At 35.7% G+C, this 27,663-nt stretch overlaps 1 protein-coding gene across 4 annotated transcripts in view; it reads right to left on the reverse strand.

Moving 5' to 3' along the window:
• Positions 1-27,663, reverse strand: part of LOC118193164 (uncharacterized) — a 120,924-nt gene that overhangs the window by 50,871 nt on the left and 42,390 nt on the right. The window contains exons 1-2 of one of the 4 annotated variants that reach the window (XM_085821345.1): positions 15,917-15,976; positions 9,716-9,776 (exon numbers count right to left, since the gene is read on the reverse strand). The exons of 1 other annotated variant lie outside the window; for it this stretch is intronic. The gene's annotated coding sequence lies outside the window, so the exon portion shown is untranslated. Of the gene's footprint in view, positions 1-9,715; positions 9,777-15,916; positions 15,977-27,663 lie in introns of those variants that run through there. 2 more of the 4 variants (XM_085821343.1, XM_085821351.1) reach the window with 2 other exon arrangements.

Below are 27,663 nucleotides of genomic sequence, written 5' to 3' on the forward strand. Positions count from 1 at the left end.
AATTGTATCACTCAAACTCGAAGTAACACTGCCATCCGGGAGTTTAATTCCCGAAATCTCAATCCTTTTCGCAAAATTGGTCTTAACCCCATACTTATATATAGATTTCCAGACATTGTGAACAGTAATAGTTGAGAGAAAATTTCTCCACGACTCAAGCTTAGTATTAGCTAATTTAGCCTTGTACTTATGCCGCAATTCGAAATATTTAATTTTATAAATATTTTTAAGAAGACAGTTTCTTTCTCTCTGGAATCTACGCCTAGCAGCATTTACATGCTTTCTATATCAATCAATTTTCTTAGACCACCAAGGGACCCCATTCTTCTTACTTTTCTTCATCGGAATTGAAAGTAAAGCACAATTAGAAACAACGGTAGAAAGTCTGTTTACAACATTTTCTAATGCAATACAATCATAGCAACTGTTAAGAAGGATATTCAAGTTACAAAATTCTCTCTTACAAAGTTCAGTAAATAAAAACCAGTTCGCTCTTTTTAAATTAAAAGTACACAAATTAGAAGATATAATCGGACGGCATAAAACAAGTTCAAAGATAATCATTTTATGGTCAGAAAGAGAATCTTCCTCAGAGATATCCCAACCTTGAACGTATGGCAGCAGCCTTAAGCTACAAAGTGTAAGGTCAATATAACTCGAGCCTTGCGTGGAACAGAAAGTAGGTCCGCGATTTTCATTAAGTAGAAACAAATGATTCGCACTAATAAAAATCACTAAGTTTCGTTCCTCTAGCATCAGTAATAGGACTATGCCAAATCGCTGATTTGCTATTCGAATCCATACCACATAAAAAATTGCATGGTTTCTTCATCGTTAAAATTTGTGAAATTTTTAATACTTCTATGTCAATATTAGTTTGGAGCTCGAAATAAGCGGAACAAATAGTCAAGTCAGATCCATTTATTTTTAACAGTATTATAAACTGTATGATTTAAGTCTAAAAAAGGAGAAAGATTCTGGTTGCGAACAATAACAGCAGACTTAACAACTTCTGCTTCGGAATCATAGTAAACTTTACATTTTATTGTGGGGAAAGGCAACGACCATAGTTGATAACGCACATTTATTACTATTTACAAATATAGATTACATTAGGATTACAATTAATGAAAATGGTATACGAGCTATCGAGCGACGTCTGCTCCGCTCGCCAGCTAATCCTCGTCTTCTCCCGAAGGCGGGAAACACATGCTGACGCAATGCATACGTCACACAGTAGGGGATTAGGGAATATCATGACATAACATTTTCCACATTCGGCCATCATGACCAGACAGGCGACCTCGCCTGAAGCAACATAGTATATCATCAAATTTATTATAATATAGTAACATAGGTATGAAAAGGATAATCTGTAGATACAAAGCTGAGGATACTTACACAAATGGAGCAAAAAAATAGATTAAACACACCACAGCAGTTAACTAAAAATAAAAAGAACATTAGTATGACAAAATGAATTAAAAAGTTGATATGAGGAAAACAATTATTAGAAAGTTCTCAGGTGTCATCTGTCCAAACACAGGAGGACCTATAATGCTGACAGTTTAATAAAAATTAAGTGATACGTTCAATATTGTTGGACCAGGGTTTCATGTATTCAGCACAAGTAGATGTTTTGGATGGTCCGTCGAAAAATGCACACTTTTCCACATCATATGTGTCATTTTGTTTGAGCCTGGTGACTTTATAAGGTCCGAGAAATTTCTGTTTGAGTTTTAGACCAGGGCCAAACTGAATTCGTTTGATAGCCACGAGGTCATGAAGTTGAAATTTTTGTGCTTGTTTCCGTCGTAAATTATAAGTACGGCGATTTTCGTCTTGCACTTTAGAGATTTGCTGTTTTGCGTCCTTACGGAGATCGTCATGTTGCTGAATGAATGCAGATTTGATCTCCTCGTCGATTAGAGCAGCGATGTTTATGTCGTTTTGCGATTTCATTTTAGTCCCAAAGAGAAGTTCAAAGGGAGTAGAATTGATGCTACGTTGAAAAGTTGAATTAATAATTTGTTGCACGGCGGGAACATGGCGGTACCATTGCTCAGGGTTGGTTATGGAGCGTTTAGAAATAATAATTTAGCAATAATAATGGAGTTCAAACGCTCAACTTGACCGTTCGATCGTGGGAGGCCAGCTGTAATAAGAACGTGCTCTATTCTCTGTGTGTCACAATAGTTTGCAAATGCAGTGGATTTGAATGCAGGGCCTCGATCAGAGATAATCCGTGAAGGATTTCCGAAGACTGATCTTTGAGATTCCAGCCGACTGATAACTTCATCTGCGTCTGTAGACTTTGTCGGATAAAGCCACACGAATTTAGTAAACGAGTCTATAACTGCCAAAATATGTTTGTATTTCTTTGATGTGGTGGCAAGGGGACCTAGGTGGTCAATATGGTACGTGTGCAAGGGTGCGTCGTCTTTGTCAATGGGGTGCAGAAGTCCGTCTTGTTTGCCACGCTTTCGATTATTGAGGATGCATAGAATGCAGTTATGGATACACCGCTCAATTTTTTCTTTCAAATTTGGGATAAAATATTCGTTATTTAAAAGTTCTTGAGTGCGGAATACGGCGAAGTGGCCTCGTTCGTGAGCTGTTTTAATGACATTTGCCTGCATATTCTCAGGCACCACAAGTAAGTCAATGCCGTTGACGTTTTTGTACAGGAGATCGTCTTTAACGAGAAAGTTATCATATGAAGGCGTCGTTTGAAGGAGTGCTTTAATAGCCGTAATATGCTCGTCGATTTCTTGTGCTTTGCGAAATTGGAGAATGACACTGTCTTGGATAGTCATGCAACATGGACTGCGACTGAGGACATCCACGGGAGCCATCTTTGAGCCGGTACGGTGCTCAATTTCGTAGTCAAAATCTTGGAGATATAAAACCTTCTCGAATTGAGTTTTAAAGTTATTTAAAGTTTGTACAAAAGCGTTGCAGTCAGTGATAATTTTAATATGTGAACCAAGGACGTAAGTACGGAACTTTTTTAAAGCTTCAACAATTGCAAAGACTTCGAGTTCATAACTGGTGTATTTACGCTCGTTGTCCGATGTTTTCTTTGACATGTAGTAGACAGGGTGAAAGCTGTTATCATTCATTGATTTTTGTAATAGGACTGCCCCCAAGCCATCAATGGATGCGTCGGTATGAATTTCGATGGGACTCTTTTGATTAAAAATACTTAAAACTGGTTGTTGAGAAAGCAAATATTTTAATCTGCGAAATGCGGCTTTCTGATCAGCATGAAATTGAAAGGGGGTGTCCTTACGAAGGAGATCACTAAGGGGTTTTGCAATGCTAGAATATGAGGGGATGAATTTCCTAAAATATCCCGTGAGAACGAGAAAGCGTTGGACGTCTTTCGTACTCTTAGGTTCGGGGTAGTTAATTACAGATTTTATTTTCGAAGGGAAAGGAAAAATTTGACCACCTTCAACGATATGTCCAAGAAATTCGATTTTTTTGAGAAGAAATTGACATTTACGAAAATTAACTTCTAGACCATATTCACTAGCAACTCTGAGTACTTGGTTGAGACGATGAATGGCCTCATTTTCATTTTTGGCGGGAATAACTACATCGTCCATGTAGGGTAAAACATAACCTTTGACAATTAAATCACGAAAAACATAATTTATAAAGCGCTGGAATACTGAAGGGCGATTTGAAAGACCAAATGGCATTCGGAGAAACTGGAATTGTCCGTTGTGAGTTACAAAAGCTGTATATGGTTTACTTTCGTCCGCTACTGGCACACGAAAAAAGCCGTTACGTAGGTCAAGAGTACTAAAAATTTGCGCGTCTTGAAGTTTATCCAAAATGTCATCAATAAGAGGAAGAGGAAAATGATCCTTAATTAAAAGTCGATTAAGTTTCCTATAATCGATGCAAACACGGGGTGTACCGTCTTTTTTACGCACCACGAGAACTTGACTGGCATATGGAGATGAACAAGTTTCAATAATTTTAAATTTCAACCATTCATTTATTTGTTTGTCAACAATTTCCCGTTCAACAAAAGGAAGGCGTCTAGGAGGGTGAAAAATCGGTTTATCATCGGATAGAGTGATATTAAGTTTAATATCTGTCGTCTTTGTTTTATTTGGGACATAAGAATTCAGCAAACGTTCTGCCGCAGCACGAGTTTCTTTGGAAACATTTGAACCAATATCAAAAGCTGGAACATCGTCATTTATTGCAAAAATGAAAGATTCAGGAGCAGTTTCAAAGCATTGCTCGGGAGGCTTTGAAAAATATATACCGTCTGGGGTAATAGTTAATTTAGCATTTTTAATTACGTCACAGCCTACAATAAGAGAAAATTGCATAGAATGATTTGGAACAACTCTAATATTAGCCGGAAAGTCCTGATTATCAATGTTGATAATGGTTTGAAAATAGCCAATAATAGGAATTTTCGAGAATCCGAAACCAGTTAACACTCCAGAATTATTTGAAAGTGGTGGGGAACCAAGTTGAATCCATGTGTTTTCGTTCAGTAATGTGACCTCACTTCCAGTGTCAATTAATCCAGAAATTGTGCTATTGAGTATAACGACAGTTTTACACATATTACCGTGAGATATTTGTACTGTATTTACTTCGGCAGGTGGAGTGGAAGTCTCATTTGATGTAGTGGGGCGGCAATCCATAGATTTATGTCCAAAACGACAACAAGTTAGACACTTTGGGCCAAGAGAACGATTAGGACAGGACCGTGAGAGGTGTCCGACCTCATTGCAGTTAAAACAAGTTTGTGGTTTAGTTTTAGATGGACCAGTATTATTAAAATTCGTGTCGTGTTGTTGGTCTGAATTTTTTCGTCCAGTACTACGTCTGGGGCCATTATTCGTATTTTTAAAATTTGATGAATGAGAGATATTTGTATGTCTAGTCGTAACTACAGATTCATAAGTGCGTAGCTTTTCCTTGAATTCAGAATATGATTTTGCACCGTAGAGAATAATTTTATCGGATGGGGTACCTAGTATTCCTTGAATGGTATACTGAATGACAGAAGCCTCGTCGATAACACCGTCACCACGATTCGCAATTTCGCGCATGGCGATAAAATATTGCAAAGAGCTTTCATTCGAGCGCATTTTTCTTCTTTCGAGTTGTTTATGAATTTCAATAGAAGTAATTTTATCAGAGAACTCATTAAGTAATACTGTTTTAAACATGTCGTATGAATTGAGATTCCGTTGTGAAAACAAAAAAGTTTTAGCAGTGCCCACAACAAGTCTTTTCGCAAAAACTAATTTTTGCTGGTCGGTAAGATTTGGGAATAATTGGAAATTATCCTCTATATCGTTGAAAAAAGCACGGACTGAATAGGAATCATTGCCTGAAAAGTTTCTGCAAGTGTTTGAAAGATCTCTCAAAATAAACCATAAGTCATGACTCACCTCGCGAATCTCGGTGTTCGCCGTCATATAAACACAGGAGCGACTCGAATTCAAATTTATTACTTCCGCGTCAGAAGAAACAACGCGATTTGGGCTTGGCGCCGTGGAGGGAGGGGAAGGGGGAACAGAAGAAGTTAGACCTACAGGCGTCGGTGCACTGTCCGTGTTTGAAATTGAATGATCGTCATCGGATAAAAAACTAACATCTAGGGAACTGTGAAAATCCGTCAGATTAGTGAGGGCATGAAAAATTTTTTCACATAAAACATCTTTATTAGTGGAAGCTTCCAAATGTAATAAATTCGCCACTGATATAAAATCTGATAAAGAAAAATCTTTTAATAGAAGTTCTTTATGTTTTGCCAAATCGAAACTGTCCGGGAACGCGGCAAAATTTCGCATTCGCTTTCGCGAAGAATGATCAAAATCGGAATATCCGAGCACGGTATTAAATAATTTAATAACTCGTGTTGTGCCATATTTAAGAGAATTCGCTATCAATGGGATATCACCTAATTTTAGGGCCATAGTTCTTTAAACAGTAAAATAGGACAATATGAATATGAAATAGGGTATGTATGAATGAGAATTAAACAGTATAAACACAGCTTAAAATCGTAATACTAATAAATTATGAACGAATTAGGGAAAAATGGGCCTACCTAACTTCGGGGCAGTCCTTATAATTCAATATATATCTTGGACAATCCAATGTAATCCAAAATCGAACTTCGATTTAACGTCCAAAATCAAAAGAACGGACAAGTAGCATGTAACATCATTCACATATGTCGTCCAGCTTGAAGAATATTAAATCGTCATAAAGGCACGTCTTCATTCTCATACGTCGTCTGGCTTGAAGAAGAATATTAAATCGTCATAAAGGCACGTCTTACCTTTGTTAGCTTTCTGAACGTCTTTAGTGATTGCTGGTGTCTAGGGTTCGATTATAACGCATGCATAAAAGGCACGGTCGAGCCCCCAAAATGTGGGGAAAGGCATCGACCATAGTTGATAACGCACATTTATTACTATTTACAAATATAGATTACATTAGGATTACAATTAATGAAAATGGTATACGAGCGATCGAGCGACGTCTGCTCCGCTCGCCAGCTAATCCTCGTCTTCTCCCGAAGGCGGGAAACACATGCTGACGAAATGCATACGTCACACAGTAGGGGATTAGGGAATATCATGACATAACATTTCCCACATTATTGGAAAGCCAGGAAGAACACCTTTATAAAAGTGCGGCTCCTTAATCAGTGTCATTTGCCTCCATATATAAAATAAGTTGCTGAGTAGCAAATTTTGATTTGTGCAAATTTATTTGTACAAAAGAAACAGACAAATTGTCGGACTTACCCATAATAAATTTTTGAAGCTGAAAGATTCATCATAAATGTAGTTCCAGAAAATGGCTTATGATTTACATCAACTTTCTTAGTTGCATTTTTCGTCTTTTTATTAAATCTTATGCAATTAATACACACTTGCACTTCTTTTTTATCACATTCTGAACTCTTATGCTCACCAGAGCAGCAATAACAAGCCAAGGGATTTCTGCTACACTTCTACAACATTGCTACACTTCTACATCTCAGTGTTCTAACATCAATGCTTCCAAAATTGTGCTTTCATTACATACATATATGCAAGAATATTTATACGTAAACTCAAAAGTCATAAATATCTTAAGGAGATTTCGAAATCAAAGTTGAAAACTAATAGACGATCTGTGCAAATTGCTGCAGTCGGGAAAAATATGCAATTTTTTTTAAAGAAGATCAAATGGTCTTAGTTAAAATATATATATATAAGATATAAAAAATTGCTACAGTGCTTTAAAAAAAGTAATTGGCGCCCTCGAAACTAACATTCTAGATTTGGAAATCTTCCCTAAATTCATCTGTTCTCCCAAATTCGAGATCTTTCTACGTCATGAAGCGGTACGTGAAAATTGCACCTAAAACTAATATTAACCAATCATAGCTTGTCTCTAGAATCGAAATTACTTTGGTATAAATACCTCTTGCGAGGTAATTAAGTCATTATTCTGCTAGTTTCTACATTGCTAGTATTTCCCTACTTCGCTTCCTTAAAAATGCCTGCGTCATTTCTTGTTAAAAACCAATGTACATAAATATTTATCATATTTCATTATGATTGAATCACAGAAATATATCGGATTTTATTATAATGAGATAACTATCTACTGAGATGATTTTATATGCGTAGAAATAAAGATGGTAAATGGCTGAACTTAATTTAATATCAAATTCTTCCTCTCGCCTTACCACTCAGCCATCCCCGACTGTACTTCGAAATTATGACATATATATAGAGTGACAGATAGATATAAATATATATGCATGAAAATACATATGTTCTAGTGTAGCTGTGTAGCTTATAGTATGGTATTGTAGCACAGTCTGCGTTCTAGTATAGATTCAATATTGTAGCCTAGAATCTGTTTGTAGAACCCTGAAATTAAGTAATAAAATTTTAATTCAGTAATGCAAATACTCGTTTCCATACTTTTCTCTCAAAACAATTTTCTTAAAATGGCCATGTCAATGGCAGGTGCTTTATTAAATAAAGCTACGGTACTTCACATCAAAACAAGTGCAGAAAATAGTCCAGAATTATTTGGTCAAATTTTTGAAAATTATTGGCTGGCTTTAATATTAAGCATATAAAGAATACTCCTTATGAGCCCCTTGCCAGTATTTTTTTAAGCATTGTTTGTCCTCAGGCCTCAAAGCAGAGTGAGTTATTTTTTTTCGTTTATTTTATTATGGCAAAGCATTCGGGGGCTATCTGCTTAAAAAGAGAGATGCTTTCGTGGAGGATCTTCTAAGGGAAACTGGCTCGTATACACATGGAGTTTGATTTGGTTTATTGAGATTACGGCAAAGCACACTAGGGCTATCTGCTTAAGGGGAGGGATGCCTTCGTGGAGGACTTCTAAGGAAAACTGGCTCGTATACACGTTACACATGGGAAAAACCATGAAAACGCCCATGCAGCCAGCCCGTTCGCGGGATTCGAACCTCGGACCGAACTACCAGTGTTCAGCGACTTTACCGATCGGCCGCTGTATACACATGGGGAAAACCACGAAAACGAATAAGCAGCCAACCCGTTCGCGGTATTCGAACTACCAGCGTTCAGCGACCTTTACCGCTCGGCCGCTGGTGGGACCAGATGCAAAGGAAAGATGTGCTTTATATCATATATATTGAGAAGACTGCTTTCGAATGTCATTGAGATTATTTTTCTTTGTATTTTCTTTTTAATAGACTGAAATCCAGTGATCGTCAAATCATAGAGATCTTATCAAAGATCTTTTTTTTACAAAAGTTTAAACGTATATTTCGCCCGGGATATTTAGGCATTCCTACTAGCATCTGCATTTCTGAATGCTCTTGTGAGCATTCAGAAATGTACAATATTGTCAAATGCGGAAAATTCTAATATACTTTAGAAGTGTAACTTATCATTTTATTTAGAATGAAGCCAATATTACCTTTATGGCATTCCATATTTTAAATCTTTCTTTAAATCATTTTAAGAAAAATAGCCGCCTGCACAGGTAGCCGCCTAAGGTAGTAATCATAAAAAGAAAATATGCATAATGATTCTATTCAGATAGTGTAATTTCATAAAAAATTTTAATGCTTTCAGTGAGGCATCTCATATTTTAAATTCTTTTTATTTGAATAATTAAAATTAAAAAGTTGATAAAATATTCTTAAGACCTCGGTGTACGTTTTAAATTGCGTGGTGTACGTATCCAAATGATCAGAAGGTTGTTGATGCTTGTTCCTTGATCTATTGCACCAAGATATTTTACTGTACATTTATTTACAATTTATTTACAAGTCGTATGCCACCTGGCATGTTTACAAGCGTTATGCCTCCTGGCATGTACATGATAGACATATTCTGCCACCTGGCATGTGAATTGATACATCATACTAGTTTTCTGCCACCTGACAGATACGATGCAATTACCTCAATTAGCGATAATACGCCCGACATTTTGGCGTGTCCGCTTCCCTTACGTTCTGTAACGCAACTAACTCTTTGTGCGGTGCGCCCTCTGGGCACAAATCACCGCAATCACCGAGGAGGCCAAAATATCCTCCCCCCCCCCCCCGATGAATTACATTCATCTTAATACAATCTTCAATATATGCAAACAAGTAAATGAAAAATATAGAAACTGAAAACATACAAAAACCTTCAAAAAGTATAAAATTACATGTTACACTTACCAATCTTCTAGCAAAACATCTTATAGCTTACTATATTGAAACGTTAACTATGAGGGTTAAACTAGAACAAACAAATAAAATTATTAGTACAATAAGAAATGAAAATAATAATAAAACATATTCAATATGAAACAAACACTTAAGTTAATGTTCTTCAACTGGTAAAAGACACAGTTTGGTAATAGGACGTTTAATGTCCCCGTGCACAGTTTTTAGTCTAACCACTCGGACATTATTGTCTCTTCCAGGAAACACTTCTATTACTCGCCCGAGTTTCCAACGTAATGAAGGCATATTATCTTCTTTAATGAGAACCAAGTCATTTAGACGAATATTTCTGCTAGGCTGTCTCCATTTGCTACGCTGCTGTAGTTGGCACAGGTACTCTTTAGACCACCGCTTCCAAAACCCTTGGAACATCTGCTGTGTTAGTTGCCATCTTTGCAATGGAGGCACTCGTACTTCGGTTAAATCTTGTTCCGGAACAGCTGTTAAAGAAGTCCCTATAATAAAGTGTCCAGGAGTCAAAGCTGTCAAATGATTGGGATCACTGGAGACCGGTGTTATTGGCCTCGAATTTAAGCATGCTTCAATTTGTGCAATTACGGTTAGAAACTTTTCATAAGTCAAAATTTGAGTTCCAACACATTTCTTTAGATGCAGCTTCATAGATCTAACAGCAGCCTCCCATATACCAGCATGATGTGGAGCAGCTGGCGGGTTGAATATCTACCTTATGTTTTCATTTGCTAACCACCTTTGAAATTCTGAGGTTGACTGGACAGATGAAACTGCTTCCTTGAGGATTTTATTTGAACCTATAAAATTAGTTCCACAATCACTTCTTATTTCTTGAGGTTTTCCTCTCCTCGAAGCAAATCGTTTTAGAGCAGCTAGGAATGCTTCACTTGATAAGTCGCTAGCAATCTCTAAATGGATAGCCTTTGTAGCTAAACAAACGAAAATACAGATATAACATTTAATTGGTTTTATACCTCTTCCCCTTTTCATTTTCACAGAAAATGGGCCGGCATAATCAATGACAACCTTTGAAAAGGTTCTACTTGGAATCACTCTACTCGCAGGTAGTTCTCCCATTAATTGAATAGATGTTACTGCTCGTACTCTGCAACATTTTATGCATTTCCAAATGCATTTTTTAATTTCATTCTTTGCACTTATTATCCAGTATTTCTGTCTTATTGAGGATAACATTAAATGCAACCCTCCGTGTAAATGTTTTTCGTGATAATGCTGTATTATTAATTTTGTGAAGTGATTATTATTTGGCAATATAATGGGATGTTTACTTTCTCTGGTAATTTCTGCGTTTCTTAATCTACCTCCTACTCTTAAAATTTCGTTTTCATCTAGAAATGGATTAAGTGAAATGATTTTGATTTTAGTTTTAATCGGTTGTTCTATCTTTAAAGCCTTAATTTCTTCTGAAAATTCATTAAGTTTAACATTTCTTATAATAAATTCTGAAGCCTTCCGTAACTCATAGGCGGTAAGCACACCATATTGCTTTTCACGAGCGGATTTACAGTTGTTAACGAAGCGCAGAACATAAGCCATTATTCCCAGTACTTTGTTTAATTTTCCGTACAGTTCAAGATTTAGTAACGGTTCTGTAGATTCCACAAGTGTTTTCAAAATAACACATTTTCGTTCTTCACTAACGTTTTGCAAGTCAGCTTCGGTATTCATTTCGTTTATGTGATGTCGAATATCTACTTCTGAAAGCCAGGGTGGCCCAGAAAACCAATCACTGTCATTAATTAGAGCTTCAGCATCCATCCCCCTCGTAAGTTTATCAGCAGGGTTTGTCTTCCCACTGCAAAAGTACCAACTGTTTAAAATTGTTTTCTCCTTGATTTCTACCACACGATTTCTAACAAATTGTTTCCACTCGTTGGCAGATCCCTTGATCCAGTGAATGCAAATTTGGGAATCAGTCCAGTAAAACATATTTCCCTTATCCAACTGCGGAAATATCGATTGCAAATACGAAACTAATCTTGCAGAAATTAATGTTCCCAAAAGTTCAAGCCTAGGGAGTGTTACCCTTTTTAATGGAGCCAAACGGGATTTCGACATTATGAAACTTGTTTTACATTTATTTTTCTTCTTAAATCTAAAATATGCTACGGCACCATAACACTTGGGACTGGCATCAGAAAATATGTGAACTTCTATAAACTTCCAACACATATCACTGAAGAACTGACTGGGAATTTCGAAAAACTTTATTTTTTCAACTTCTTTTAAATCATTCCTGAAATATTAATTCTGTATCAAGGGGAACACTTTCGTCCCATTGAATACCCTTTTCCCACATAGTTTGCATTAAGAGTTTAATTCGAACAGTAAATGGATTCATAATTTCTAAGGGATCAAAGAGCATATACCACATGCTGCTAAAATGATGCGTTTAGTTACTTTGTTATTTTGTAACTTCTCAAACTGAGATACATCTATTTTCAAATTATCATTGACATTGTCCCAGATAAGACCTAAAACTTTCAACGGTACCAAAGAGTCTTCAGATGTTTCACGAGAGTCAATTCCATTAAGTTTCCATAGTTCATTCAGCTCAGGTGAGTTTGAAACCCATCTACGTAAATTCATACTGGCCTCGCTAAGAATGAAAATCATGTCCTTGCTTAAATGTAAGGCCTTTGCTACATTAACTGTCCCAGAAATTAAATCATCTACGTAAAGCTCTTTTAACATACTGCATGCCTCTTCGTAGGCATCTTCATACTTTTTTAAATGCAGTCTTACTGTAGCTGTTAATAAATAAGGTGAGCACTTGACCCCGAAAGGAACTCGATTGTGTTGAAGAACTTGTAAGTTGGGATTACTGTGATCGAGATTTGACCCTTCTTCATTTATCCACAAAAACTTTAAAAAATCTTTATCTTCTTTAGCTAAGCCTACCTCTAAAAATGCACTCTGAATGTCGGCACAAAACGCAATTGAATGTACCCTGAATTTAATGATAATCTTTAGCAAATCAGGATTTAAATTAGGTCCGCTTTCCAAACAATCATTAAGTGATAAATTTCCCTTACTTTTAGAAGAAGCGTCAAAAACTATTCGAACCTTTGTAGAATCCTTCTGCTCGCGCACTACCGCGTGATGAGGCATGTAATACCCCGTTTTCAAATTACTATTTAAATACGTATCTACCCGTTCCACTATACCATCACTCAAGTGTTCATTAATTATCTCATTATATTTTAAATATAGCTCGCTATTTTTCTGAAACTTATTATTTAAAAATAGTAAACGCTGTTTCGCGATTTCATAATTGTTATTTAAACCTTCAACACCCTCTTTCCACAATAATCGAGTTTCATACCTTTTACTCTTGTAAGTTGTATTTCGTTCAAATGACTCTAAAATTTCTTTATCTGATAGAGATATTTCTTTATCCGAACTTATCCCAATTGCTTCTAATTCCCATAATTTTTTAACTCTTTCATAATCTAAGTCCTCATTTACAACAGTTATATGGTTAACTCTTGCTTCCTTACACTTCGATCCTTCATCCTTGCCTTGAATCACAAAACCGAAAGTGCTTTCTGTTGCGACTAATTTTTTACAAATCTTCACGTTTCGTTCTCCTAAAATTTCCCAAATATAATCCGAACCTATTAATACTTGAATTTCGTCACTCGTACCAGCATCTGCTAATTCTATTCCCTTCTCAAACGCCATCTTTCGTATCCACCGAGAAGGAACTTTTACTTGCCCTAGTGTTATAGAATCACAAACTATTGCGTTAATTTTTATCTTTTTACTGGGATGGCTTACATTTTGCAATACGATTTCTACGATATCATAGAAGCGCTCTTTTGCATCTTTGCATCTAAATGTGAAAATAATAAGCGCTTCTTTATTAATAATTTTCAACCCCAGTGAATCAACCACTTCTCGTAAGATGAATGACTTTGTTGACCCTGAATCTAGCATACAACGTAATTCCTTTTCGTTCCCCCCTTTACACCTAACTGTTGCCGAAAACGTCTGTAAAAGAACGGAAGTCGGTAGTTTAATTTTGTTATTATTTTCATTACATGAGAGCGAAAGAGAAGCTTCAGGGATTGGCGTTTGTTTTGTCTGATTGGAAGTATCCGTCGCTAAACCTTTCGATGCGGCGTCACATATTAACGAATTATGTAAACCTTGGACATTGCACAGTCTGCATTTTTCATCTTTATGAGCACAGAAACGCCTTGGATGCCCTTTCGAAAAGCAAATAAAACATAAACCTCGATCCATAAATGCCTTTCGGCGAGCCTTTAAATCAAGTGCGCAATCATGATTCATATGACAAGCAGATAAACAAAATATGCAGACATTTTGATTCTGTTTCTTAGGCGGGGTAGAGAACTTTCGATTTGGATTAAAATGTGATTTTTGAAAGTATTTAGAGGGAGTTTCGCTTTGACTACTTAATACCGAAGCACCTTGCTTATTCGTACTGTAATCATTTCTTTTAGAATGCATGTAAGATTTATTTTGATAACCTTAATGGGAACTTTTGTTTCGTATTGATGTTTCATTTACATCAAAATTCTTAGAACGCGCTAACATCATTGATGTTTCCCTACATTCCACTTCCGTTTTCAAGAACGTTAGTAGTTCATTAACATCGAAATTTTGTTTATCACTTCTTTTCCTAGTGAATTCTAGAGTTAAATTCTCGGGTATTAACTTTAACAAAATAGGGGATAATAAATGTCCATAAGAACCACTAGTAACATTTAAAGAATTTAAATTCCTTATTTGTATTTCTATATCGTCATAAAGCTTCCTCAAAGAAGCCGTATTTCCGGAATATTTTACAGGTTCTAAACTCAACAATTTATTCATATGCGCATTAATTAGCAGGTCATCTCTGCCGAAACGGTTTTTTAGTATATCAACAGCCACCGTATAGTTTTCACTAGTAAATGTTAATCCACTAATAGCATTTAAAGCTAAACCTCCCAAAAGCGATTTTAAATAACAAAACTTGTCAACCGAACTGAGACTTTCGTTTTGGTGAATGGAATTACTAAACTGATTCCAGAATTCAAGCCAAGAACAAGGATCACCGTAATATTTTGTAATCGTTAATTTTGGCAATTTTAAAGTATTAACTTCACAAGTTTTCAACTTCGGAGATATAGTTTCCCCACTAGAATTTCTAGATTCAACTTTACACGCGTTTTTTCTTAATTTTTCCTGAATTTTTACATTTAAAACTTATAATTCTTTCCTGATATTCCTGCGCGGAAATTACTTCTGTTTCCAACTCCTGTTCCGTAATTATAAGTTTTTCAATCTCAGAATCGTATTGTTTCAACAACTGCGATTTTTCAAGTAACATTTCGAGTAATTCTTTTAATTTCTCATCCGCGGTTTCACCCTCTTCTAACAATGCAGAATCTATTTTACTCATCAACTTGGTAGTTAAGTTACGCGTCACCGTACGCAACTTCTTTGCCTTATTCATAACCTCCATTTTAACATTAGATTCTATCAACTATAATAATCATTAAGATTTTTATTCAACAATTCTATTCAAAACTGGAAAAATGAAAAAGGGCCTACCACGAATTTCTTCGCGTTAAATCCTGGCTTTTCAGTCATGAACTCACTAATTTTCTTCGTCCATTCTTCATCTCCACAAATCAAGTCCGGTGTCACCAGAAAAAAATGTACGTATCCAAATGATCAGAAGGTTGTTGATGCTTGTTCCTTGATCTATTGCACCAAGATATTTTACTGTACATTTACTTACAATTTATTTACAAGTCGTATGCCACCTGGCATGTTTACAAGCGTTATGCCTCCTGGCATGTACATGATAGACATATTCTGCCACCTGGCATGTGAATTGATACATCATACTAGTTTTCTGCCACCTGACAGATACGATGCAATTACCTCAATTAGCGGTAATACGCCCGACATTTTGGCGTGTCCGCTTCCCTTACGTTCTGTAACGCAACTAACTCTTTGTGCGGTGCGCCCTCTGGGCACAAATCACCGCAATCACCGAGGAGGCCAAAATATCCTCCCCCCCCGATGAATTACATTCATCTTAATACAATCTTCAATATATGCAAACAAGTAAATGAAAAATATAGAAACTGAAAACATACAAAAACCTTCAAAAAGTATAAAATTACATGTTACACTTACCAATCTTCTAGCAAAACATCTTATAGCTTACTATATTGAAACGTTAACTATGAGGGTTAAACTAGAACAAACAAATAAAATTATTAGTACAATAAGAAATGAAAATAATAATAAAACATATTCAATATGAAACAAACACTTAAGTTAATGTTCTTCAACTGGTAAAAGACACAGTTTGGTAATAGGACGTTTAATGTCCCCGTGCACAGTTTTTAGTCTAACGAATTGGATATTATTGTCTCTTCCAGGAAACACTTCTATTACTCGCCCGAGTTTCCAACGTAATGAAGGCATATTATCTTCTTTAATGAGAACCAAGTCATTTAGACGAATATTTCTGCTAGGCTGTCTCCATTTGCTACGCTGCTGTAGTTGGCACAGGTACTCTTTAGACCACCGCTTCCAAAACCCTTGGAACATCTGCTGTGTTAGTTGCCATCTTTGCAATGGAGGCACTCGTACTTCGGTTAAATCTTGTTCCGGAACAGCTGTTAAAGAAGTCCCTATAATAAAGTGTCCAGGAGTCAAAGCTGTCAAATGATTGGGATCACTGGAGACCGGTGTTATTGGCCTCGAATTTAAGCATGCTTCAATTTGTGCAATTACGGTTAGAAACTTTTCATAAGTCAAAATTTGAGTTCCAACACATTTCTTTAGATGCAGCTTCATAGATCTAACAGCTGCCTCCCATATACCAGCATGATGTGGAGCAGCTGGCGGGTTGAATATCTACCTTATGTTTTCATTTGCTAACCACCTTTGAAATTCTGAGGTTGACTGGACAGATGAAACTGCTTCCTTGAGGATTTTATTTGAACCTATAAAATTAGTTCCACAATCACTTCTTATTTCTTGAGGTTTTCCTCTCCTCGAAGCAAATCGTTTTAGAGCAGCTAGGAATGCTTCACTTGATAAGTCGCTAGCAATCTCTAAATGGATAGCCTTTGTAGCTAAACAAACGAAAATACAGATATAACATTTAATTGGTTTTATACCTCTTCCCCTTTTCATTTTCACAGAAAATGGGCCGGCATAATCAATGACAACCTTTGAAAAGGTTCTACTTGGAATCACTCTACTCGCAGGTAGTTCTCCCATTAATTGAATAAATGTTACTTCTCGTACTCTGCAACATTTTATGCATTTCCAAATGCATTTTTTAATTTCATTCTTTGCACTTATTATCCAGTATTTCTGTCTTATTGAGGATAACATTAAATGCAACCCTCCGTGTAAATGTTTTTCGTGATAATGCTGTATTATTAATTTTGTGAAGTGATTATTATTTGGCAATATAATGGGATGTTTACTTTCTCTGGTAATTTCTGCGTTTCTTAATCTACCTCCTACTCTTAAAATTTCGTTTTCATCTAGAAATGGATTAAGTGAAATGATTTTGATTTTAGTTTTAATCGGTTGTTCTATCTTTAAAGCCTTAATTTCTTCTGAAAATTCATTAAGTTGAACATTTCTTATAATAAATTCTGAAGCCTTCCGTAACTCATAGGCGGTAAGCACACCATATTGCTTTTCACGAGCGGATTTACAGTTGTTCACGAAGCGCAGAACATAAGCCATTATTCCCAGTACTTTGTTTAATTTTCCGTACAGTTCAAGATTTAGTAACGGTTCTGTAGATTCCACAAGTGTTTTCAAAATAACACATTTTCGTTCTTCACTAACGTTTTGCAAGTCAGCTTCGGTATTCATTTCGTTTATGTGATGTCGAATATCTACTTCTGAAAGCCAGGGTGGCCCAGAAAACCAATCACTGTCATTAATTAGAGCTTCAGCATCCATCCCCCTCGTAAGTTTATCAGCAGGGTTTGTCTTCCCACTGCAAAAGTACCAACTGTTTAAAATTGTTTTCTCCTTGATTTCTACCACACGATTTCTAACAAATTGTTTCCACTCGTTGGCAGATCCCTTGATCCAGTGAATGCAAATTTGGGAATCAGTCCAGTAAAACATATTTCCCTTATCCAACTGCGGAAATATCGATTGCAAATACGAAACTAATCTTGCAGAAATTAATGTTCCCAAAAGTTCAAGCCTAGGGAGTGTTACCCTTTTTAATGGAGCCAAACGGGATTTCGACATTATGAAACTTGTTTTACATTTATTTTTCTTCTTAAATCTAAAATATGCTACGGCACCATAACACTTGGGACTGGCATCAGAAAATATGTGAACTTCTATAAACTTCCAACACATATCACTGAAGAACTGACTGGGAATTTCGAAAAACTTTATTTTTTCAACTTCTTTTAAATCATTCCTGAAATATTAATTCTGTATCAAGGGGAACACTTTCGTCCCATTGAATACCCTTTTCCCACATAGTTTGCATTAAGAGTTTAATTCGAACAGTAAATGGATTCATAATTTCTAAGGGATCAAAGAGCATACCACATGCTGCTAAAATGATGCGTTTAGTTACTTTGTTATTTTGTAACTTCTCAAACTGAGATATATCTATTTTCAAATTATCATTGACATTGTCCCAGATAAGACCTAAAACTTTCAACGGTACCAAAGAGTCTTCAGATGTTTCACGAGAGTCAATTCCATTAAGTTTCCATAGTTCATTCAGCTCAGGTGAGTTTGAAACCCATCTACGTAAATTCATACTGGCCTCGCTAAGAATGAAAATCATGTCCTTGCTTAAATGTAAGGCCTTTGCTACATTAACTGTCCCAGAAATTAAATCATCTACGTAAAGCTCTTTTAACATACTGCATGCCTCTTCGTAGGCATCTTCATACTTTTTTAAATGCAGTCTTACTGTAGCTGTTAATAAATAAGGTGAGCACTTGACCCCGAAAGGAACTCGATTGTGTTGAAGAACTTGTAAGTTGGGATTACTGTGATCGAGATTTGACCCTTCTTCATTTATCCACAAAAACTTTAAAAAATCTTTATCTTCTTTAGCTAAGCCTACCTCTAAAAATGCACTCTGAATGTCGGCACAAAACGCAATTGAATGTACCCTGAATTTAATGATAATCTTTAGCAAATCAGGATTTAAATTAGGTCCGCTTTCCAAACAATCATTAAGTGATAAATTTCCCTTACTTTTAGAAGAAGCGTCAAAAACTATTCGAACCTTTGTAGAATCCTTCTGCTCGCGCACTACCGCGTGATGAGGCATGTAATACCCCGTTTTCAAATTACTATTTAAATACGTATCTACCCGTTCCACTATACCATCACTCAAGTGTTCATTAATTATCTCATTATATTTTAAATATAGCTTGCTATTTTTCTGAAACTTATTATTTAAAAATAGTAAACGCTGTTTCGCGATTTCATAATTGTTATTTAAACCTTCAACACCCTCTTTCCACAATAATCGAGTTTCATACCTTTTACTCTTGTAAGTTGTATTTCGTTCAAATGACTCTAAAATTTCTTTATCTGATAGAGATATTTCTTTATCCGAACTTATCCCAATTGCTTCTAATTCCCATAATTTTTTAACTCTTTCATAATCTAAGTCCTCATTTACAACAGTTATATGGTTAACTCTTGCTTCCTTACACTTCGATCCTTCATCCTTGCCTTGAATCACAAAACCGAAAGTGCTTTCTGTTGCGACTAATTTTTTACAAATCTTCACGTTTCGTTCTCCTAAAATTTCCCAAATATAATCCGAACCTATTAATACTTGAATTTCGTCACTCGTACCAGCATCTGCTAATTCTATTCCCTTCTCAAACGCCATCTTTCGTATCCACCGAGAAGGAACTTTTACTTGCCCTAGTGTTATAGAATCACAAACTATTGCGTTAATTTTTATCTTTTTACTGGGATGGCTTACATTTTGCAATACGATTTCTACGATATCATAGAAGCGCTCTTTTGCATCTTTGCATCTAAATGTGAAAATAATAAGCGCTTCTTTATTAATAATTTTCAACCCCAGTGAATCAACCACTTCTCGTAAGATGAATGACTTTGTTGACCCTGAATCTAGCATACAACGTAATTCCTTTTCGTTCCCCCCTTTACACCTAACTGTTGCCGAAAACGTCTGTAAAAGAACGGAAGTCGGTAGTTTAATTTTGTTATTATTTTCATTACATGAGAGCGAAAGAGAAGCTTCAGGGATTGGCGTTTGTTTTGTCTGATTGGAAGTATCCGTCGCTAAACCTTTCGATGCGGCGTCACATATTAACGAATTATGTAAACCTTGGACATTGCACAGTCTGCATTTTTCATCTTTATGAGCACAGAAACGCCTTGGATACCCTTTCGAAAAGCAAATAAAACATAAACCTCGATCCATAAATGCCTTTCGGCGAGCCTTTAAATCAAGTGCGCAATCATGATTCATATGACAAGCAGATAAACAAAATATGCAGACATTTTGATTCTGTTTCTTAGGCGGGGTAGAGAACTTTCGATTTGGATTAAAATGTGATTTTTGAAAGTATTTAGAGGGAGTTTCGCTTTGACTACTTAATACCGAAGCACCTTGCTTATTCGTACTGTAATCATTTCTTTTAGAATGCATGTAAGATTTATTTTGATAACCTTAATGGGAACTTTTGTTTCGTATTGATGTTTCATTTACATCAAAATTCTTAGAACGCGCTAACATCATTGATGTTTCCCTACATTCCACTTCCGTTTTCAAGAACGTTAGTAGTTCATTAACATCGAAATTTTGTTTATCACTTCTTTTCCTAGTGAATTCTAGAGTTAAATTCTCGGGTATTAACTTTAACAAAATAGGGGATAATAAATGTCCATAAGAACCACTAGTAACATTTAAAGAATTTAAATTCCTTATTTGTATTTCTATATCGTCATAAAGCTTCCTCAAAGAAGCCGTATTTCCGGAATATTTTACAGGTTCTAAACTCAACAATTTATTCATATGCGCATTAATTAGCAGGTCATCTCTGCCGAAACGGTTTTTTAGTATATCAACAGCCACCGTATAGTTTTCACTAGTAAATGTTAATCCACTAATAGCATTTAAAGCTAAACCTCCCAAAAGCGATTTTAAATAACAAAACTTGTCAACCGAACTGAGACTTTCGTTTTCGTGAATGGAATTACTAAACTGATTCCAGAATTCAAGCCAAGAACAAGGATCACCGTAATATTTTGTAATCGTTAATTTTGGCAATTTTAAAGTATTAACTTCACAAGTTTTCAACTTCGGAGATATAGTTTCCCCACTAGAATTTCTAGATTCAACTTTACACGCGTTTTTTCTTAATTTTTCCTGAATTTTTACATTTAAAACTTATAATTCTTTCCTGATATTCCTGCGCGGAAATTACTTCTGTTTCCAACTCCTGTTCCGTAATTATAAGTTTTTCAATCTCAGAATCGTATTGTTTCAACAACTGCGATTTTTCAAGTAACATTTCGAGTAATTCTTTTAATTTCTCATCCGCGGTTTCACCCTCTTCTAACAATGCAGAATCTATTTTACTCATCAACTTGGTAGTTAAGTTACGCGTCACCGTACGCAACTTCTTTGCCTTATTCATAACCTCCATTTTAACATTAGATTCTATCAACTATAATAATCATTAAGATTTTTATTCAACAATTCTATTCAAAACTGGAAAAATGAAAAAGGGCCTACCACGAATTTCTTCGCGTTAAATCCTGGCTTTTCAGTCATGAACTCACTAATTTTCTTCGTCCATTCTTCATCTCCACAAATCAAGTCCGGTGTCACCAGAAAAAAATGTACGTATCCAAATGATCAGAAGGTTGTTGATGCTTGTTCCTTGATCTATTGCACCAAGATATTTTACTGTACATTTACTTACAATTTATTTACAAGTCGTATGCCACCTGGCATGTTTACAAGCGTTATGCCTCCTGGCATGTACATGATAGACATATTCTGCCACCTGGCATGTGAATTGATACATCATACTAGTTTTCTGCCACCTGACAGATACGATGCAATTACCTCAATTAGCGGTAATACGCCCGACATTTTGGCGTGTCCGCTTCCCTTACGTTCTGTAACGCAACTAACTCTTTGTGCGGTGCGCCCTCTGGGCACAAATCACCGCAATCACCGAGGAGGCCAAAATATCCTCCCCCCCCGATGAATTACATTCATCTTAATACAATCTTCAATATATGCAAACAAGTAAATGAAAAATATAGAAACTGAAAACATACAAAAACCTTCAAAAAGTATAAAATTACATGTTACACTTACCAATCTTCTAGCAAAACATCTTATAGCTTACTATATTGAAACGTTAACTATGAGGGTTAAACTAGAACAAACAAATAAAATTATTAGTACAATAAGAAATGAAAATAATAATAAAACATATTCAATATGAAACAAACACTTAAGTTAATGTTCTTCAACTGGTAAAAGACACAGTTTGGTAATAGGACGTTTAATGTCCCCGTGCACAGTTTTTAGTCTAACCACTCGGACATTATTGTCTCTTCCAGGAAACACTTCTATTACTCGCCCGAGTTTCCAACGTAATGAAGGCATATTATCTTCTTTAATGAGAACCAAGTCATTTAGACGAATATTTCTGCTAGGCTGTCTCCATTTGCTACGCTGCTGTAGTTGGCACAGGTACTCTTTAGACCACCGCTTCCAAAACCCTTGGAACATCTGCTGTGTTAGTTGCCATCTTTGCAATGGAGGCACTCGTACTTCGGTTAAATCTTGTTCCGGAACAGCTGTTAAAGAAGTCCCTATAATAAAGTGTCCAGGAGTCAAAGCTGTCAAATGATTGGGATCACTGGAGACCGGTGTTATTGGCCTCGAATTTAAGCATGCTTCAATTTGTGCAATTACGGTTAGAAACTTTTCATAAGTCAAAATTTGAGTTCCAACACATTTCTTTAGATGCAGCTTCATAGATCTAACAGCTGCCTCCCATATACCAGCATGATGTGGAGCAGCTGGCGGGTTGAATATCTACCTTATGTTTTCATTTGCTAACCACCTTTGAAATTCTGAGGTTGACTGGACAGATGAAACTGCTTCCTTCAGGATTTTATTTGAACCTATAAAATTAGTTCCACAATCACTTCTTATTTCTTGAGGTTTTCCTCTCCTCGAAGCAAATCGTTTTAGAGCAGCTAGGAATGCTTCACTTGATAAGTCGCTAGCAATCTCTAAATGGATAGCCTTTGTAGATAAACAAACGAAAATACAGATATAACATTTAATTGGTTTTATACCTCTTCCCCTTTTCATTTTCACAGAAAATGGGCCGGCATAATCAATGACAACCTTTGAAAAGGTTCTACTTGGAATCACTCTACTCGCAGGTAGTTCTCCCATTAATTGAATAGATGTTACTTCTCGTACTCTGCAACATTTTATGCATTTCCAAATGCATTTTTTAATTTCATTCTTTGCACTTATTATCCAGTATTTCTGTCTTATTGAGGATAACATTAAATGCAACCCTCCGTGTAAATGTTTTTCGTGATAATGCTGTATTATTAATTTTGTGAAGTGATTATTATTTGGCAATATAATGGGATGTTTACTTTCTCTGGTAATTTCTGCGTTTCTTAATCTACCTCCTACTCTTAAAATTTCGTTTTCATCTAGAAATGGATTAAGTGAAATGATTTTGATTTTAGTTTTAATCGGTTGTTCTATCTTTAAAGCCTTAATTTCTTCTGAAAATTCATTAAGTTGAACATTTCTTATAATAAATTCTGAAGCCTTCCGTAACTCATAGGCGGTAAGCACACCATATTGCTTTTCACGAGCGGATTTACAGTTGTTCACGAAGCGCAGAACATAAGCTATTATTCCCAGTACTTTGTTTAATTTTCCGTACAGTTCAAGATTTAGTAACGGTTCTGTAGATTCCACAAGTGTTTTCAAAATAACACATTTTCGTTCTTCACTAACGTTTTGCAAGTCAGCTTCGGTATTCATTTCGTTTATGTGATGTCGAATATCTACTTCTGAAAGCCAGGGTGGCCCAGAAAACCAATTACTGTCATTAATTAGAGCTTCAGCATCCATCCCCCTCGTAAGTTTATCAGCAGGGTTTGTCTTCCCACTGCAAAAGTACCAACTGTTTAAAATTGTTTTCTCCTTGATTTCTACCACACGATTTCTAACAAATTGTTTCCACTCGTTGGCAGATCCCTTGATCCAGTGAATGCAAGTTTGGGAATCAGTCCAGTAAAACATATTTCCCTTATCCAACTGCGGAAATATCGATTGCAAATACGAAACTAATCTTGCAGAAATTAATGTTCCCAAAAGTTCAAGCCTAGGGAGTGTTACCCTTTTTAATGGAGCCAAACGGGATTTCGACATTATGAAACTTGTTTTACATTTATTTTTCTTCTTAAATCTAAAATATGCTACGGCACCATAACACTTGGGACTGGCATCAGAAAATATGTGAACTTCTATAAACTTCCAACACATATCACTGAAGAACTGACTAGGAATTTCGAAAAACTTTATTTTTTCAACTTCTTTTAAATCATTCCTGAAATATTAATTCTGTATCAAGGGGAACACTTTCGTCCCATTGAATACCCTTTTCCCACATAGTTTGCATTAAGAGTTTAATTCGAACAGTAAATGGATTCATAATTTCTAAGGGATCAAAGAGCATACCACATGCTGCTAAAATGATGCGTTTAGTTACTTTGTTATTTTGTAACTTCTCAAACTGAGATACATCTATTTTCAAATTATCATTGACATTGTCCCAGATAAGACCTAAAACTTTCAACGGTACCAAAGAGTCTTCAGATGTTTCACGAGAGTCAATTCCATTAAGTTTCCATAGTTCATTCAGCTCAGGTGAGTTTGAAACCCATCTACGTAAATTCATACTGGCCTCGCTAAGAATGAAAATCATGTCCTTGCTTAAATGTAAGGCCTTTGCTACATTAACTGTCCCAGAAATTAAATCATCTACGTAAAGCTCTTTTAACATACTGCATGCCTCTTCGTAGGCATCTTCATACTTTTTTAAATGCAGTCTTACTGTAGCTGTTAATAAATAAGGTGAGCACTTGACCCCGAAAGGAACTCGATTGTGTTGAAGAACTTGTAAGTTGGGATTACTGTGATCGAGATTTGACCCTTCTTCATTTATCCACAAAAACTTTAAAAAATCTTTATCTTCTTTAGCTAAGCCTACCTCTAAAAATGCACTCTGAATGTCGGCACAAAACGCAATTGAATGTACCCTGAATTTAATGATAATCTTTAGCAAATCAGGATTTAAATTAGGTCCGCTTTCCAAACAATCATTAAGTGATAAATTTCCCTTACTTTTAGAAGAAGCGTCAAAAACTATTCGAACCTTTGTAGAATCCTTCTGCTCGCGCACTACCGCGTGATGAGGCATGTAATACCCCGTTTTCAAATTACTATTTAAATACGTATCTACCCGTTCCACTATACCATCACTCAAGTGTTCATTAATTATCTCATTATATTTTAAATATAGCTCGCTATTTTTCTGAAACTTATTATTTAAAAATAGTAAACGCTGTTTCGCGATTTCATAATTGTTATTTAAACCTTCAACACCCTCTTTCCACAATAATCGAGTTTCATACCTTTTACTCTTGTAAGTTGTATTTCGTTCAAATGACTCTAAAATTTCTTTATCTGATAGAGATATTTCTTTATCCGAACTTATCCCAATTGCTTCTAATTCCCATAATTTTTTAACTCTTTCATAATCTAAGTCCTCATTTACAACAGTTATATGGTTAACTCTTGCTTCCTTACACTTCGATCCTTCATCCTTGCCTTGAATCACAAAACCGAAAGTGCTTTCTGTTGCGACTAATTTTTTACAAATCTTCACGTTTCGTTCTCCTAAAATTTCCCAAATATAATCCGAACCTATTAATACTTGAATTTCGTCACTCGTACCAGCATCTGCTAATTCTATTCCCTTCTCAAACGCCATCTTTCGTATCCACCGAGAAGGAACTTTTACTTGCCCTAGTGTTATAGAATCACAAACTATTGCGTTAATTTTTATCTTTTTACTGGGATGGCTTACATTTTGCAATACGATTTCTACGATATCATAGAAGCGCTCTTTTGCATCTTTGCATCTAAATGTGAAAATAATAAGCGCTTCTTTATTAATAATTTTCAACCCCAGTGAATCAACCACTTCTCGTAAGATGAATGACTTTGTTGACCCTGAATCTAGCATACAACGTAATTCCTTTTCGTTCCCCCCTTTACACCTAACTGTTGCCGAAAACGTCTGTAAAAGAACGGAAGTCGGTAGTTTAATTTTGTTATTATTTTCATTACATGAGAGCGAAAGAGAAGCTTCAGGGATTGGCGTTTGTTTTGTCTGATTGGAAGTATCCGTCGCTAAACCTTTCGATGCGGCGTCACATATTAACGAATTATGTAAACCTTGGACATTGCACAGTCTGCATTTTTCATCTTTATGAGCACAGAAACGCCTTGGATGCCCTTTCGAAAAGCAAATAAAACATAAACCTCGATCCATAAATGCCTTTCGGCGAGCCTTTAAATCAAGTGCGCAATCATGATTCATATGACAAGCAGATAAACAAAATATGCAGACATTTTGATTCTGTTTCTTAGGCGGGGTAGAGAACTTTCGATTTGGATTAAAATGTGATTTTTGAAAGTATTTAGAGGGAGTTTCGCTTTGACTACTTAATACCGAAGCACCTTGCTTATTCGTACTGTAATCATTTCTTTTAGAATGCATGTAAGATTTATTTTGATAACCTTAATGGGAACTTTTGTTTCGTATTGATGTTTCATTTACATCAAAATTCTTAGAACGCGCTAACATCATTGATGTTTCCCTACATTCCACTTCCGTTTTCAAGAACGTTAGTAGTTCATTAACATCGAAATTTTGTTTATCACTTCTTTTCCTAGTGAATTCTAGAGTTAAATTCTCGGGTATTAACTTTAACAAAATAGGGGATAATAAATGTCCATAAGAACCACTAGTAACATTTAAAGAATTTAAATTCCTTATTTGTATTTCTATATCGTCATAAAGCTTCCTCAAAGAAGCCGTATTTCCGGAATATTTTACAGGTTCTAAACTCAACAATTTATTCATATGCGCATTAATTAGCAGGTCATCTCTGCCGAAACGGTTTTTTAGTATATCAACAGCCACCGTATAGTTTTCACTAGTAAATGTTAATCCACTAATAGCATTTAAAGCTAAACCTCCCAAAAGCGATTTTAAATAACAAAACTTGTCAACCGAACTGAGACTTTCGTTTTGGTGAATGGAATTACTAAACTGATTCCAGAATTCAAGCCAAGAACAAGGATCACCGTAATATTTTGTAATCGTTAATTTTGGCAATTTTAAAGTATTAACTTCACAAGTTTTCAACTTCGGAGATATAGTTTCCCCACTAGAATTTCTAGATTCAACTTTACACGCGTTTTTTCTTAATTTTTCCTGAATTTTTACATTTAAAACTTATAATTCTTTCCTGATATTCCTGCGCGGAAATTACTTCTGTTTCCAACTCCTGTTCCGTAATTATAAGTTTTTCAATCTCAGAATCGTATTGTTTCAACAACTGCGATTTTTCAAGTAACATTTCGAGTAATTCTTTTAATTTCTCATCCGCGGTTTCACCCTCTTCTAACAATGCAGAATCTATTTTACTCATCAACTTGGTAGTTAAGTTACGCGTCACCGTACGCAACTTCTTTGCCTTATTCATAACCTCCATTTTAACATTAGATTCTATCAACTATAATAATC

The sequence above is a fragment of the Stegodyphus dumicola genome, chromosome 1, assembly GCF_044657685.1.
Source record: "Stegodyphus dumicola isolate Sdum_Otavi_A_Nest chromosome 1, ASM4465768v1".
Taxonomy (NCBI): Eukaryota; Metazoa; Arthropoda; class Arachnida; order Araneae; family Eresidae; genus Stegodyphus; species Stegodyphus dumicola.